Below are 9,961 nucleotides of genomic sequence, written 5' to 3' on the forward strand. Positions count from 1 at the left end.
TAATTATTCCAATCACCAAAAAAAAAAAAAAGATAATCATGTAACATGATCAAGGTGCTGATTGTCCCTACAACAGCAATCATACTACAATACATAAACCTATCAAATCAACATGTTTTACAACTTAAATTTACATAATGTTATATGTCAAATATATTTCAATTTAAAAAAGGAGACAACCACCTGCAAGCCAAGGAGAGATTCCACAGAAGACACCAAAATTAAGGACACCTTGATTATGAACTTCTAGACTCTCTAACTGTAAGAAAATATATTTCTGTTGCTTGAGCCCTTAGTCTGCACCATTTTGTTATGGCAGACCTAGCAAACTAATACACCTCTCTAATGAATTAAAAGTAATAAGTACAAAAAGGCTGGTGGAGCTTTATTAAATAAGTCATAATTGAATTTAAGTAAAGATTACTAACGGAGATAAAGTACATATACATCTCATCTCATATATTATATATATTATATATATTATATATGAAATATCTTTTCTGTGTATTCATAAAACCTGCTGTGTGACACCTATTATTCTAGATGCTGTGTTGACAGTAGGGAAAAAGAAATAAAAATCCCTTTACTCTGCTCTTGGTTTTCTGTTCAGGATTAGTCTATTAGTTGGAGTCACAGCAAGCGAGCAAGAGAGTATGGCACTAACCTGGGAGAAAGTCCTGACCAAATTGGTGCTGCTCCCTTAGGTTGAGGTGCTTGGTCATGGCTGGCCCTTTGTTCAGGACAAGATAGTCCAAAGAAGAGCCTTGCTCTCATCTCACTTAACAAACCTTAATGGCAAAACACAAAAAGATCAAACCGTTTACAAATAACATAAATACATCTCAGAACCAAGCTCAAGAATATTTTTTTGACTACAAAATATCCACCACCCAACGAGTCTCTAATCCAATTAAAAATGATCAGATTTGTAAAGATTCAAGAAAATGGGATCCATGCTGAGCAAAATAAACCAATTAAAATTGTTGCTAATCATATACGGGTGTTAGAATTAGGAGAAGGGTTTTAAAACAGTTATTGTCACTGTATTCTGTACATTCAAAAAGTTAAGTAGAGGCATGGGAGATAAAAGATTCAAACTGAACTTCTAGATGTAGATGAAAACTACAATGCTTGATATAAAAATACAGTTGATGGGATCAACAGCACATTATGAATTTCTAGGGAAAAGACATAAGAAAAAAAAAGAGAAAAAAATTAACAATAAACAGCAAATGGTAGAAAAACTTCAAGTGACCAGGTAAATATGCACTTGGAGTTCCTGTAGGAGTGTGAGGGATATGGGAGAGAAAATTTAGAGAAATAATGCTTGAAAACTTTTCAAACTGTAAATCCATACATCCATGAAGTTTCTGTCAAGCATAAGAAACATAAAGCTACACCAAAGTATATCATAATCAAATTGCTCAAAACCAGTGATAAAAATAAAATATTAAAAGCAGCTGGAGGCTTCCCTGGTGGCACAGCGGTTAAGAATCCACCTGCCAATGCAGGGGACATGGGCTTGATCCCCAGTCCAGGAAGATCCCACATGCCGCGGAGCAACTAAGCCTGTGTGCCACAACTACTGAGCCTGCACTGTAGAGCCCGTGAGCCACAACTACTGAGCCCACAGTGCTGCAGCTACTGAAGCCCATGCGCCTAGGGCCTGTGCTCTGCAGCAAAAGAAGCCACCACAACGAGAAGCCTGTGCACCGCAATGAAGAGTAGCCCCTCCTTGCCACAGCTAGAGAAAGGCCGTGCACAGCCACAAAGACCCAACGCAGCCAAAAATAAATAAAATAAAATAAATTAATTTTTAAAAAAAGCTTTAAAAAATAAAAGCAGCTGGAGAAAAAAATAATCTGTACAAGGAAGCTAAGATAAAGATGACAAATTTCTTGTCAGAAACAAAGCAAGAAGAAAAAAGAAAGAAAAGAAAGAAAGGAAAGGACTAAAAAAAAACCTGTCAACTTGGCAGTTGGGGAGAACAGCAAAATCTTTCAAAATGATGAAAAAATAAAGTTTTTTAAAAATACCTCTTGGGGCTTCCCTGGTGGCGCAGTGGTTGAGAATCTGCCTGCCAATGCAGGGGACACGGGTTCGAGCACTGGTCTGGGAGGATCCCACATGCTGCAGAGCAACTAGGTCCGTGAGCCACAACTACTGAGCCTGCGCGTCTGGAGCCTGTGCTCCTCAACAAGAGAGGCTGTGATAGTGAGAGGCCTGCGCACCGCGATGAAGAGTGGCCCCCGCTTGCCACAACTAGAGAAAGCCCTCACACAGAAACGAAGACCCAACACAGCCATAAATAAATAAATAAAATTTAAAAAAAAATACCTCTTGATTTTATTTTTTAAAGAATTTGTGTTTCATTTGTATTTGCTTTTTGAATTTAATCACAGCTACTCTCAGGGGCCCTTTTTCCTGAAAATTATTAGTTAGAAAGTAGGGTGAAACCAAATCACAGATTAGACATCCCTCTGTAAAAAATAACAATTAAAATAATCATTTTATCTGAGTATTCTGACAAACTTCAGGGAAAGAACCTGACATAGGATTTAGTCACCTCCATATATCTGTACAACCACTCAAGACTATAAGAGTGTTGCACCCTCAGGGAGCTTTCAAGGAAAAGAAGGGGGTAACCTAAACTAGAATTATCAGGGCAGAACCTAAATTTCAAAATAGGTCCATATAACCCCATATTCTTTTCATCCTGATCATTATGCAGGAGGTGCGTGGAGGAAATTAATCCTTTCTGAAGAGAGCTGAATTCAGTGACCAAACTGCTTTACTAAGGTTAATTTTTTAAGACCTGCAGATCTTAGATTTGCATTCTCTGGAGAACTAGATTATTGGTCGACCCATATAATAAATTACATAGCTCCAAGGAGAAGCTAGAGTGAGACTCATTACAAAATTAGTTATTTAAAACATCAAGTTATTTAAAACATCAAGTGTACCTATGTATGCATTATGTGAGTCCCAGATGAAGAAGAGAGAAAAGAGCAGAGAGATTACTTGAAGGATGAGGGCCAAAAATCTCCCAAATTAGAGAAAAGGAGGTATGTACAAATTCAAGAAACTCAATCATCTACCAAGAGGATAAACCCAAAGAGGCCCACACTGAGATACATTAAAATTAAACTATTGAAAGGCAAAGAAAAACAGAGAATCTTGAAAGTAGTAGGAAAAAAGTGACTTGTCACGAACAAGGTATCCATCCTCATTAAGATTATCAACCAATTTCTCAGCAGAAATCTTGGAGGCCAGAAGGCATTGGATGCTATATAGAAAGTATTGAAAGGGGAAAAAAATCTTATCAACTGATAATTTTATATCTAATTGAGAGTTTTATATCCAGAAAAAAATGTCTTTATAAATGTGTAAGATATTAACATATTCCCTGTTAAACAAAAGCTGAGGGAACTCATGATCACTAGACTACCCTAAAAAATGCTGATGGGACTCCTCCAGATTATAATGAAAGGACACTAGGGAGTAATTTGAAACCATATGAACATATAACAATCTCCAGTAAAGGTATACCCATGAGAAAATTTTTAAAAATTACAATTTTGTTTATAACTTTACTTTTTATTTTCTACAGGATTTAAAAAAAAATGCATGAATGTCATTATAAAACTGTGCTAATGAGTACAGAAAATATAAAGATGTAACTTATGACATCAGTAACATAAAGTGCAGGGAGATGGAATTATAAAGGGGTAGTTTTGTGTGCAGTTACATTTATATTGTTTCAATTCAAAATAGAGAACTATAACTTTAGGATGTTATATGTAACCCTTATGGTAGCCACAAAGAAAATATCTGTAAAAGGAGTTAGAAGGCAGCTGACACATGTGACTACAAATAATTAACTAAACACAAGGGAAGGTAGTCATAGACAAAATGAGTTACCACAAAAAGCCATAAGAATTACAGAAGACAAATAATTACTTTATTTATGGAAAAATAACAAAAGAATTATTTCTTAACAGTAATTAAATATAAGTGGATTAAAATTCTGAAGCACAAGGCATAGTTTTGCACAGCTGATGGTTACAAAAAGGATATACTATATACAGCAGACTCACTTTAGATCTAAGGACACACATAAGTTAAAAGTGAAAGGATGGAAAAGATATCCTATGCAAATAGTAACCAAAAGAGCTGCATGGCTATATATTAATATCAGACAAAATAGATGTTAAATCTAAGACTGGTGAAAGAGAAAAATAAGAACATTATGTATCGGTAAAAGAAATATTTCACTGAGAATATATAATAACTATAGATATGTGCACAACAAACCTCAGAGCTCCAAAGTATACAAGGCAAGTGTCGACAAAATTGAAGGGAGATATAGACACGTCCACAGTTAGAGAGCAAGATTTCAATATCCCATATTCAATAGTAGAACAACCAGCCCAAGGATCAATAAGGAAATAGAAAATTTGAACAATATAAAACAATTAGACCTAAAAGATATATACAGGACGCTCCACCCAGAAAGCCCAGAACACACACTTTTCTTCAAGTGCATATTGAACATTTTGTATGATACATCATATGTTAGCTTACAAAAAGAACCCCCCCAAAAAGCGAAGAAAGCCTTTGTGAACTATAGGAAACCATTACAAGTAATAATCTATGCATAACTGTGGTCCCAGAGGATGAGACAAAGAAAGGGGTAGAAAGTATATTTAAGGAAATAATGGCTGAGAACTTTCCATCTCTGCAGAGAGATTTGGACATCCAAGTTTACAAAGCTCGTAAGTCCCCAAACAGATCCAACCCAGAGGGATCTTTTCCAACAAGCATTGTGATAAAACTGCCTAAAATCAAAGGTAAAGAGAAAGTTTTAAAAGCAACAAGGGAAAAAAAAGCATCACATGCAGTGGAAAACACCCCCCCGTAAAACTATCAGCAGATACCTCAAAATAAACTTTGCAGGGTATGAGAGAGTGGGATGATAAATTCAACATGCTGAAAGAAAAAAAAAATCAACCAAAAATAGTTTACCTGAAAAGTTGTCTTCCAGAAATGGAGTGATAAAGACTCTCAAACAAGGAAAATCTAATGGAGTACACAACTGGCAGACCTACACCGCTTACACTGCCAAAGGGAGTTCCTCAAGGTTAAATGAAAAAACACTAAGAACATTAAAACAAAAAATACAAAACATATTGGTAAGGCAAGTATACAGTGAAATAGGATTACAACAATGCATAAATATGATGGTGTGTTAATTAATCATACAAATGTTAAAGGACAGAAGCATTAAAAATAACTACACTTACACACTAATTTGCTATAGATAAACAATATAAAAATACATCAACTGTGACCTCAAATCATAAACTGTTGGGGGAAGGGAGTAAAAGGGTAGAATTTTGTATGTGAATAGTTAGGTTGTTGCAGCCTAAAATAGACTGTTATATATATAAGCTGTTCATGGCTTATCAGCTTCACAGTCACCACAAAGCAAAGACCTACAGTAGATACACAAGAGAAAAACGAAAGAAAACCAAACATTCCTCTACAGGAAATCATCAGTTCACAAAGAAAGACATCAAGAGACAAGGAAAGGAACAGGAAGACTACAAAACAGCCAGAAAAAATTAACAAGATGTCATTAGTAAGTTCTTACATATAAATAAATACTCTAAATGTAAATAGATTAACATTTCCAATTAAAGGACAGAGTGATTGAACGAATTTTTAAAAAGACTAACTGTATTCCACCTAAAGAGATTTTTTTTCAGCTTTCATGACAAATAAAAATGAGGAGATGGAAAAAATATATTCCATAAAAATGAAAACCAAAAATGAGCAAGGGTAGGCAGTCGCGGGCAGCCATCTCCCTTCGATGGCGGCGGAGCAGGGCCGGCTGCTGCCGCGGCCAGAAAGACGGCAGTGGTGGAGATAGTGGTAGGTGTAGCGGGGGCCTGTGACCGGGAGCCATCCTTGGGCCCAGGCACCATGAGCCAAGGCTCACCCCCCGCCAAACGGGAGAGCAGCGAGCCCGCGAAGCAAAGGTCCCCAACACTAAGCAGCTTTATCCGGGCTGTGGTAAAGGCTGTGCATCGACTTGACCTCATCCTTTGCAACAAAACCGCTTATCAAGAAGCGTTCAAACCAGAGAACATTAGCCCGAGGAGCAAGCTGCGTGACCTCTGCGTCAAGCACCCGGTGGACTATGGGAGGAAGGCTAAGGAGCTGCTGTGGAGAAAGGTATGCTACGAAGTTATCCAGCTCATCAAGTCTAACAAAAAGCATATCCACAGCCGGAGCACCTTAGAATGTGCCTACAGGACACACCTGGTCGCTGGGATTGGCTTCTACCAGCATCTCCTTCTCTATATCCAGTCCCACTACCAGCTAGAACTGCAATGCTGCGTCGACTGGACCCATGTCACCAACCCCCTCATAGGATGCAGGAAGCCAGTGTCTGCCTCAGGGGAGTAGATGGATTGAGCACAGACGGCATGCCACCAATGGCTAGTGTACCTGGGGGATTTGTCATGATATCAGAATGAATTAGCTGGCATAAACTCCGAGCTGCTAGCTGAGAGATTTTACTACCAAGCCCTGTCAGTGGCTCCCCAGATTGGAATGCCTTCAACCAGCTGGGCACCCTTGCAGGCAGCAAGTACTATAATGTGGAAGCCATGTATTGCTACCTGTGCTGCATCTAGTCGGAAGTGTCCTTTGAGGGGGCCTATGGGAATCTCAAGCGGCTGTGTGACAAGGCAGCCAAAATATACCACAGCTGAAGAAGTGCGAGACTAGGAAACGCTCTCCCAACAAGAAGCGATGTAAGGATATTAAGAGGTTGCTGGTGAACTTTATGTATCTGCAAAGCCTCCTGCAGCCCAAAAGTAGCTCCCTGGACTCAAAGCTGATGTCACTTTGCCAGTCAGTCCTGAAGGACTTCAGCCTCTGTCTCTTCTACCTGCCCTCCCCACCCAACCTCAGCCTGGCCAGTGAGGATGAGAGTGGATATGATTTCCTCCCAGACCTTCTCAGCTTTCAAATGGTCGTCATCTGCCTTATGTGTGTGCACAGCTTGAAGAGAGCAGATCCAAGCAGTAGAGTGCAGCTATTGCCTTCACCCTGGCCCTCTTCTCCCACCTCGTCAGTCATGTCCACATAGGGTGGCAAGCTGAGCTGGAAGAGGGCGAGACTCCTGTCCCGGCATTCCAGAGCGATGGCACATATGAACCAGAGTGCAAGGGACCCTTGGAGAAGGAGGGTCTTGAGCCTCTTCCTGCAGCACCTCAAGAGGGCGAAGCCAGAAAGAACCAGAAGTTCTCCCACCTCTCCTGCCTCTGCCGCCCACCCACAGCTGGTGATGACAGTGACATGAGTGAAGGCTTTGACTAGGACTTGAGCCATGACTCAGTCCAGGCCAGCGAGGGCTCGGACAGTGGCTCTGACAAGAGTCTTGAAAGTGGGGGAACGGCCTTTGATGCCAAGACAGATTCAGAAATGAAGAGCCAAGAGTCCAGATCAGACCTGGAAGATAAGGAGGATGAGGAAGGGACATGGTCCCCAGCCCTGGAGCCACCTTGGGCCAGGTCAGAGGCTCCTGAATCCTTCAATGGCCCACTGGACCCCAGCAAGGCCAGCATTGCCAGCAATCTACAAGCGATGTCCACCCAGATGTTGCAGACTAAGCGCTGCTTCCAACTGGCCCCCACCTTCAGCAACCTGCTCCTCCAGCCCACCACCAAAGCTCCCACATTGGCCAGCCCCAGGCCCTGTGTCAGAGGGGATGTGGACAAGCCCTCAGAGCCAGCCTCTGAAGAGGGCTGTGAGTCGGAGGGAAGTGAGTCCCACAGTGGGCGCACCTGTTGGAATGAGCGCAGCATCCAGGAGAAGCTGCAAGTCCTCATGGCCAAAGGCCAGCTTCCTGCTGTGAAAGTCTTCCTGGACTGGCTGCAAACCAACCGCAGCCTCATCATTGTATGTGCGCAGAGCTCTCTAAGTCTGTGGAACTGCCTGTCTGTGTTGCTGAACCTGTTGCCAGCTGCTGGAGAACTCCAAGAGTCTGGCCTGGTCCTGTGTCCCAAGGTCCAGGATCTTCTTGAAGGTTGTGAACTGCCTGACCTCCCGTCTAGCCTGCTGCTCCCAGAGGACATGGCACTTCACAGTCTGCCTCCCCTCCAGGCTGCCCACAGATTCTTTAACTTTGACACGGATCAGCTCTTGCTCAGCAGCTTAGAGGAGACAGTCGTGCACATCTGCTGCATCCACAGCTTTGGCCACTTCATTGCCCGCCTGCATGGCAGCATCCTACGGTTCAACCCAGAGGTCAGCATCTTTGTCAGCATCTCCCAGTCTGAGCAAGAGAGCCTGCTGCAGCAGGTCCGGGCCCAGTTCCGCATGGCACAGGAGGAAGCTCAGCGGAATGTGCTAATGAGAGACATGGCCCAGCTATGACTTCAGCTTGAGGTCTCTCAGATGGAAGGGAGCCTGCAGCAGCCCAAGGCCCGGTCAGCAATGTCTCCCTTCCTCGTCGCCAACACCCAAGCCCTCTGCCACCACCACCCTATCATCCGCCAGCTGGCCACCAGTGGCCTCTTCATTGTCATCATCCCAGTGACAGTGATCGATGGCCTAGATTTGCTGAAGAAGGAACACCCAGGGGCCCAGGATGGAATCCAATACCTGGAGGCAGAGTTTAAAAAAGGGAACAGGAACATTGGCTGCCAGAAAGAGGTGGGGAAGAGCTTCAAGTGGCATAAGCTGAAGAGGCAGGATGCAGATGCCTCGGTGCTCTATAAGTTCCTGGACAGCTGCAAACAGCTGACTCTGGCCCAGAGGGCAGGTGAGGAGGACCCGAGTGGCCTGGTGACCATCATCACAGGCCTTCCACTGGACAACCCCAGCATGCTCTCAGGCCCTATGCAGGCAGCCTTGCAGGCCACTGCACATGCCAGTGTGGATATTAAGAATGTTCTGGACTTCTACAAGCAGTGGAAGGAGATTGGCTGAGACCGACCCCCAGGCCCTGCAGCGGGCTGACTCCACATCTCTACCGCCCTCCCTGGCAGCCAGGACCACCACCTGTAGTCACCCCACCACACGCAGACTCACGCATTGTACACAGGAAGGAAGCCCAGCTGCACACAGGCTGCAGGAAGGGCCCAGGAGCCAGCTGGGAGGGCGGGGGTCCCCCTGTTTCTAAGATAACGTCAGGAAAGCAAGGAAAGTGCTTGGAGCAGGAGAGGCCTGTGGGCCCCTAGCCAGCCTTCCTGCCTCAGCCCCCCTGCTTTCCCCAGGGGCAGGTGGTAGGCACGAGTGTCTTCGTTTCATTGGAGTAGTTCCTGGACTGCTGGGGGGAAGGGACAGCAGAAGGGGCCCTTCTTCCTCACCCAAGGCATAGGGTGGTTGGTGCCAGGAGTTTGGGCCCTCTGGCCTTGTGGGTAGAGGGGTAACACCAGATGTCTGGGTGGTTCTCTGCAGACCCTTCCTCTCCTCGAGGCCCACCCATCCCCCTCTCATCTCCCTTTGCAAAAGCTGGGCAGCTCTGGAGCCTTGGGGACTCTTAAGAAAGAGGGGCCTGGAGCTGCCTGCACCAATAGCAGGGCAGAGCTTAGATCCATCTTGCTGCAGGGGCTGCACATCCACTACCCCACTTCTCATTTCTGTCTCCCTTCATCTGGCTTCCAGTGCAGGGAGCAGGCCCATGACGGCTTCAGGCAGTCAGGCCTGTATGCCAGTGAGGGCTCCTGTGCCCACCAGCCCCATGGTCACTGCACTTTGTACTCTGGGTTGCTGTGCTGGGACAGAGCGGGATGCCAGTAAGAGGAGGGGGGGGTGATGTTTGAGGCCATCACCTCCCTTACTCTCTAGGGAGGGGCCTATGTTCCGATGGGAAGCAGAAAGGAGACATCCCTTGAAGCTGCCCAGCCAGGGGCCCTCTGCCCTGATAGGCTTCCCTACTTTTGTC

At 44.1% G+C, this 9,961-nt stretch overlaps 1 pseudogene; it reads left to right on the forward strand.

The window, feature by feature from the left end:
* Positions 1-5,985: 5,985 nt before the first annotated feature.
* Positions 5,986-9,606, forward strand: LOC137228413 (nonsense-mediated mRNA decay factor SMG5 pseudogene; annotated as a pseudogene).
* Positions 9,607-9,961: the final 355 nt, after the last annotated feature.

Source organism: Pseudorca crassidens, chromosome 7, assembly GCF_039906515.1.
Source record: "Pseudorca crassidens isolate mPseCra1 chromosome 7, mPseCra1.hap1, whole genome shotgun sequence".
NCBI lineage: Eukaryota > Metazoa > Chordata > Mammalia > Artiodactyla > Delphinidae > Pseudorca > Pseudorca crassidens.